Consider the following 7026-nt stretch of genomic DNA (forward strand, 5'->3'; position numbering starts at 1 on the left):
GATGAAGCTAAGTGTTAGTGCATCCCCGAGATCCTTGCCAGTGCCCAGACTTCCTGCTTCTCTAGTTCTAAATCACTGGCCATCTGACTGTGGGAGACTATGGCTTAGGCTGGCCACACTTATTCTGATCTTGGGGGCTAGGATGTCCCAGATGGCTGCATCCTGCCATGACCATGGGTAAACAGCTTCACTTGCCCCGAAGCTTCCTTTACAGGGAGAACAGGGCAAGACCCCACAGCAGCCACAGCAGATGCGTGGCTCTCACCACCAGCCTGTGTTTTTAAGGGCAGAGACCTTGTCTTCTCACTTTTGTATACTGCCCCTCTACCCCATGCTTCAGAGAACACGGCACGTGGTACGTGTTCCTTAAACGTTTCTGATTAAACCCAGTGACAAATCCTTTTGCAAAGATATATACCACAGTTGAGCTCTGGCATACTTACTCATGAGATTTTTAAGCATTCATTTATTCAACAAATATTTATGTATGTATTTATTTATTTTGTTTCATTTTTTAAATTACTTTTCTTGGGGGAGGGGGGCTTTCCAGCAAAACCCAGAAAGCCCGCTAGACAAACTCTAAAAGAGCTGTTAACACTTCAACAAATATTTAAATGAGTGCCTACTCTCTGCCAGGCACACACCAGGTGATACGTGATCCAATGGTGATCAAAACAATAGGTCCTCATGGGGTTACAGTCTTGTGGGGAAGAAATGGACTAATCAGTTTCCCAAATGCACATAAAATGACAGCTATGAGAAGGTGACTGAAGGAAAGGGTCACAGGACTGTGGAAGCATAGGCAAGAGGCCTGCCTGGGCTTCAGGGAGGCATCCCTGAGGTGAAGGCTTGCACATTGATCCACCCACCTACCATCTAGTAGGGACCACATTCCAGAGAGACCTACCTTCCTTCCTTCCCTTCCTTCCCTTCCTTCCCCTCCTTCCCCTCCTTCTCTTCCTTCCCATCCTTCCCTTCCTTCCCCTCCTTCCCCTCCTTCTCTTCCTTCCCTTCCTTCCCTTCCTTCCCCCCTCTTTCCCTTCCCCTCCTTCCCTTCCTTCCCATCCTTCCCTTCCTTCCCCTCCTTCTCTTCCTTCCCTTCCTTCCCTTCCTTCCCCTCCTTCCCCTCCTTCTCTTCCTTCCCATCCTTCCCTTCCTTCCCCTCCTTCCCCTCCTTCTCTTCCTTCCCATCCTTCCCTTCCTTCCCCTCCTTCCCCTCCTTCTCTTCCTTCCCATCCTCCTTCCCTTCCTTCCCCTCCTTCCCCTCCTCTCTTCCTTCCCATCCTTCCCTTCCTTCCCCTCCTTCCCCTCCTTCCCTTCCTTCCCATCCTTCCCCTCCTTCCCCTCCTTCCTCTCCTTCTCTTCCTTCCCATCCTTCCCTTCCTTCCCCTCCTTCCCCTCCTTCCCCTCCTTCCCTTCCTTCCCATCCTTCCCATCCTTCCCTTCCTTCCCTTCCTTCCCTTCCTTCCCATCCTTCCCTTCCTTCCCCTCCTTCTCTTCCTTCCCATCCTTCCCATCCTTCCCATCCTTCCCATCCTTCCCTTCCTTCCCATCCTTCCCTTCCTTCCCTTCCTTCCCATCCTTCCCTTCCTTCCCCTCCTTCTCTTCATTCCCATCCTTCCCTTACTTCCCCTCCTCCCCTTCCTTCCCCTCCTCCTCTTCCTTCCCCTCCTTCCCATCCTTCCCTTCCTTCCCTTCCTTCCCTTCCTTCCCCTCCTTCCCTTCCTTCCCTCCATTTTTTTGAGACAGGATCTCACTCTGTCTCCCAGGCTTGAGTGCAGTGGTGAGATCCTAGTTCACTGCAGTTTCAAACTCCTGGGCTCAGGCAATGCTCCTGCCTCAGCCTCCTGGGTAGCTGGGACTACAGGTGGGTGCCACCATGCCCAGATAATTTTTAAAAATTTATAGTAGAGATGAGGTTTCACTGTGTTGCCGAAGCTGGTCTCGAACTCCTGGCCTCAAACAGTCTCTGCCCATCTCTGCCTCCCAAAGTGCTGGGATTACAGATGTCACCTGCCGCGCCTGGCCCACAGGAGCAACTTCTGTAGTAGGCAGGTGGATCCTCTATGCAATGATAGAAATTAAATGAATGTCCGTTCAAACTATTTGGAGGCCACACTGCACATCCATTCAGTTATCAAAAATAAATTAACAATATGAAACCTACCATTGACAAAGCCATAGGGAAATAGGTACAAACCATGTATTGCTAGGAGCACTGCAACTTAGTTCAACTTTTTTGGAGGACAACCTGGCAACATGTAGCCAGAGCTTTAGATACTGTACCCTAGGGGTTCGCTTTGGGGAGTGTTTCTTTTCTTTTCTTTCTTCTTCTTCTTTTTTTTTTGTTTGTTTTGTTTTGTGTGACGGAGTCTTGCTCTGTCACCCAGGATGGAGTGCGGTGGTGGGATCTCAGCTCGCTGCAACCTCCACCTCCCAGGCTCAAGTGATTCTCATGCCTCAGCCTCCCGAGTAGCTGGGTTTACAAGCTCACGCCACCACGCCCAGCTAATTTTTGTATTTTTAGTAGAGACAGGGTTTCACTATGTTGGCTGGGCTGGTCTTTAACTCCTGACCTCAAGTGATCCTTCCACCTTGGCCTCCCAAAGTGCTGGAATTACAGACATGAGCCACCACGCCTGGCTAGTTTGAGGAGTATTTCAAAAGGAAATGCAGTGGTATTTATAATAAAAAAAAAAATTTAAAGGAAATAAGACCCGATTAATATGTGAAAAACAATAATATATAAATACATGGATTGCAGCAGGCACTGACAGGGTTGTAGTTGTTTATGCGCCTTCCTGACGTTCATGAACGTCACCTCCTTGGATGCTCATGTCACTTCTATGAGGAACAGGAAGCTCTGGGCACCCAGCTGGTGAGGGCAAGAGTCATGTGTGCCCCACATGACACCACACTGCTAACTTCCATCTCACCGGTCCCCAGGCTGTCTGTGCTCCTGAGGGGACTCTGGGGCGCGGTGACACTCCCCAGTGGGCAAGGGAGCTGAGGTCACAGTCTGCTTTCAACACTCATACCTGAGTCACTGCCTGGGCCTGAGTAGGGGAAATCCAGCCCCTGCCTGCTGCAGCCACATGGCCTGGCTCCCCCGGCTCTGGGGGATGTCACTGTTCTGTGGGTATCAAGCTGTGTGACGGTGAAGCCAGGTGCCCTCTCCCTACAGCCGCCCTTGGCCCACGGAGCCTGCCTGCTGGGATGCGGAGGAGGGGGTCCCAGCCCCTCCTGTCCCATGTCAGGTCTGTAGCACACAGACTGCCTGCCCAGGGTCCTCAGATCAGCTGTCTTTGCTCTGACCTGCAGGTCTCGGCTCCTGCATACTGCAAGCTGGGTGCCTTCTTTCTACAGAACCCAGGCGCCCTTGCAAGGAAACCATGGAATTTCCCCAGCAAGGAGTCTGCGGCAACTCCAGGCCACAGGAAGGTCACAAATGGTCAGACAAGGAATGAATTCCAGGGAGGAAGCACCAGCCCTGCCCACGCTGTCTGGGGCCCCTACCAAGGGGACAGGAAAGCTCCACAAACAGAACCCGGAGCGTCCAGGGAACGTCTGGGCTGCAGGTAGGTGTCGCCTTACACACTTTACACCAGGCCCCTTCCTGCCTCCCATTTAGAGCCTCTTGGACCAATCACATCAGAATCTCTAGGGCAGGACCTGTGGGCATCCATGCTTTTTAAAGGTCCTCCAGGGGTTTGCAGTGTGCCGACAAGGTTCAGGGCCACTAATTTAAACCCTGAAATTCTTACACCAGATCTTTCTACAGTTTGGGGTAAGCTACTTTCCTGTCTATGGAAATCCTGCTTGTTCTACAGGGCACATCTCAACCGCCCCCCATTTGATGAAGCCTTCCTTGACTTCCCAGTTTCCTGAGGCAAAGTTAATTGCTTCCCCACCATCATTAATTCTGGTGGGGTCCGGGCCATGCCTGGGTGCAAATCCTGCCTCCATGACTTCCTAGTTGTGCCATGGCCACGTCTCTCCACTTCTGCAAGCCTCAATTTTCTTATCTGTAAAATGAGGCTAATAATAAAAGTACCTATTTTATAGGGTTAGTGTACAATTAAATGCAATCATCTGCTTATAACAGTGGTGGTCAGTAAATGCTAGCCATTTCTTATAACTCAAATTCTTTTCTGCCTTGTCTGTACTTTCAAAATGCAAACTCCTTGAAAGTTGAGCCTGAGTCCACCCCAGCCTCGTGCTCCCCGCACCCTGTCTACACCATCCTCTGCACGTAGCAGTATTCAATAACTATTTGATGAATAAATGAATCGGAAGGGAATCCTTATGTGACATTAGAACTTGCTTCCCAATTTAGCTCTGGAATAAATCCAGAGTCCATATGTTGATTTGTTGAGCAATGTTCTCCTTTATTGAGTGCTTCCTATCTACTGGGCTCTGAGAATTTAAAGATAAACACACAATTACTGTCATTGAGGAGAGTCTGGCGGAGGACACAGATTCATGACCTTGTTGTTTTATTATGCTTGTAACATTGTCTCAGAAGTGCCACCGAGGCACAAAGGAAGAAGAGGGGAAGGGGAGGGAGCAAGGAAGTGTTAGTGCAGAGGATACAAGGAGAAGGAGTTTGCTGGGTAGAGAGGCAGGGAAGGGTATTGGAGCTGAGGAAACAGTACCTGCGAGGCCAGAAAGGCCCAAGAGGGCGAGCGGCAATCTGCCAGCCAGGGAGGGTCTGGTCGTGTTTGTGTTCCGAGAAGGTAAACAGAGAGCACCTGGGCTGGTTTCCTTCTCTCAGGCCGTCCTGGCAACCACGCCTTACTGAAAGGAGTCCTGACTCAGAGTTGCTGTGCTGTCCCTTCTCCTGTCCCTGCCTGGAAGAGGCCTCTCAGGTTGACCAAGCTTTGCTCCCACCTGTGGGTGAGAAGGGCAGATGGCCGAGAGTGGGTGTGGAGGAGGAGGAAGATTGGATGGCAATGGTCCTGGGAGTTTCATTCACTGGAGGTGTAACTTTCAGGCTCAAACTAGAGGCAAAAGATGGGGCAGTCCATGAGAAACGGGCGGAGGAGCAGGCGTAGCAGAGGGGCCCCGGCTGCTGCCTGGCCGGGGACTTGCCTCTTCTGTTTGTTTGTTAGAAATCATGACTCTGCCATTATTTGCTGTGACATCTTGGGTACTTAACCCCTCACTCGAGACCTCAGTGTCATCTTCTGTAAACTGAATGGCGTGGGCCAGGTGATCTTTCAACTCTCTAATTCCAAGGAAGAAGGAAGTTCAGGGAGCGGTGTGGATTTTGTAGATAAGGGGCCGAGGGTGGGGACTCCCAGACAGGACAAAGTCTCTTCTGGAGGGAGCAGCAGCTTTTTCAGAGTCGGTAGGTGGCGGAGTTCACCTTCCTTTGTTGCTCCTAGGCCTGGTGCAGCCTCAAACCCCGGCAGATACTGAGGAGGTGGGGGAGTGGAGCTCCTCCCCTCACCCAGCAGAGAGGAGCCGAGCGGAGCAGCCTCAGCGAGGGGCCGAGCGGAGCAGCCTCAGCGAGGGGCCGAGCGGAGCAGCCTCAGCGAGGGGCGGAGCAGCCTCAGCCAGGCGGCCCGGGAAAAGTGCTAGGGTACAGCTGCCCCAGGCACCTCTGATCCCGATCCCAGCTGCTCTTCTCCTCCCCAGCACTGTATAGCCCACAGGAGCTAAATCCAGGGCAGACCTCAGGCTTCTGCCGAAGGGTAGAGGGTGGCAGTGGGAGATCAGCCAGGCGTCTGGGCCAAGAGCCCAGAGAAGAGCTGGTGGCCATAGCACAGGCTACGTGAGGCTGGGTAGCGGGCTCACCTCCCCTCAGCCCCCACCCACCTCCTGCTGGCCTGAGGCATCCTGGGGACCCCTCAATCCCCACATCTTAGTCACAGTCCCTGAAAGTCCCTGGGTTCACAAGGATTCTATTTGAAGCAATGGTTCTCTCTACTTTTATAAGCATCCAGCACCAACCTTTTGTGAAGATATAAAATCAAAGTAAAAATCTCTATTATTATTATTATTATTATTATTATTTTGAGACAGAGTCTCGCTCTGTCGCTCAGGCTGGAGTGCAGTGGCGCTATCCTTGGCTCACTGCAAGCTCCGCCTCCTGGGTTCAAGCAAGTCTCCTGCCTCAGCCTCCCGAGTAGCTGGGACTACAGGCACCTGCCACAACACCCGGCTAATTTTTTTTTTTTTTTTGTATTTTTAGTAGAGATGGGGTTTCACTGTGTTAGCCAGGATGGTCTCGATCTCCTGACCTCGTGATCCGCCCGCCTCGGCCTCCCAAAGTGCTAGGATTACAGGCATGAGCCACTGCGCCCGGCCTATAATTGTTTTTTTTTAAGCAAACACTCACACATGGATTAAGAGGACCTGTTCACCATTCGTGCGGCAAACGTTTACTGAGCATTTAGTATGCCAAGCCCCGTGCTGGGCTCAGGAGGACCCAGGACCCAGGGTGGGAGCAGAACCCCATGGAACTGCCTAGGAGGTTCAGGAAAGACTCCTTTATTTATTTATTTTTTTTTTTGAGACAGAGTCTCCCTCTGTCGCCCAGGCTGGAGTGCAGTGGCGGATCTCAGCTCACTGCAAGCTCCGCCTCCCGGGTTCACGCCATTCTCCTGCCTCAGCCTCCCGAGCAGCTGGGACTACAGGCGCCCGCCACCTCGCCCGGCTAGTTTTTTTGTAGTTTTAGTAGAGACGGGGTTTCACTGTGTTCACCAGGATGGTCTCGATCTCCTGACCTCGTGATCCACCCGTCTCGGCCTCCCAAAGTGCTGGGATTACAGGCTTGAGCCACCGCGCCCGGCCGGTAAGACTCCTTTAGAGAGGAGAACCTTGAGCTGAGACCAGGAGAGCTGGAGAAATGTGGCCAACTGAAGGAGACAGGCCAGCCTGAGCCAGGGCCAGGAGGCAGGGACTGTGAGTAGTTTATTGTGGTTGAAACAGGGAGTTGACAGGGAAACGTTCCTTTTCCTGCACTCACACAATTGTAATGATCTGTGTCGCTATTTGTTTAGTGTCTGTATCCCCTGCTAG

At 52.0% G+C, this 7026-nt stretch overlaps 1 non-coding gene across 1 annotated transcript; it reads right to left on the minus strand.

The window, feature by feature from the left end:
- Positions 1 to 537: 537 nt before the first annotated feature.
- Positions 538 to 600, minus strand: LOC126960230 (U7 small nuclear RNA). Its single transcript, XR_007727800.1, has one exon. It is a non-coding gene; the product is annotated as a U7 small nuclear RNA (small nuclear RNA).
- Positions 601 to 7026: the final 6426 nt, after the last annotated feature.

This window comes from Macaca thibetana, chromosome 7 (genome assembly GCF_024542745.1).
Source record: "Macaca thibetana thibetana isolate TM-01 chromosome 7, ASM2454274v1, whole genome shotgun sequence".
In the NCBI taxonomy this organism is placed as follows: domain Eukaryota; kingdom Metazoa; phylum Chordata; class Mammalia; order Primates; family Cercopithecidae; genus Macaca; species Macaca thibetana.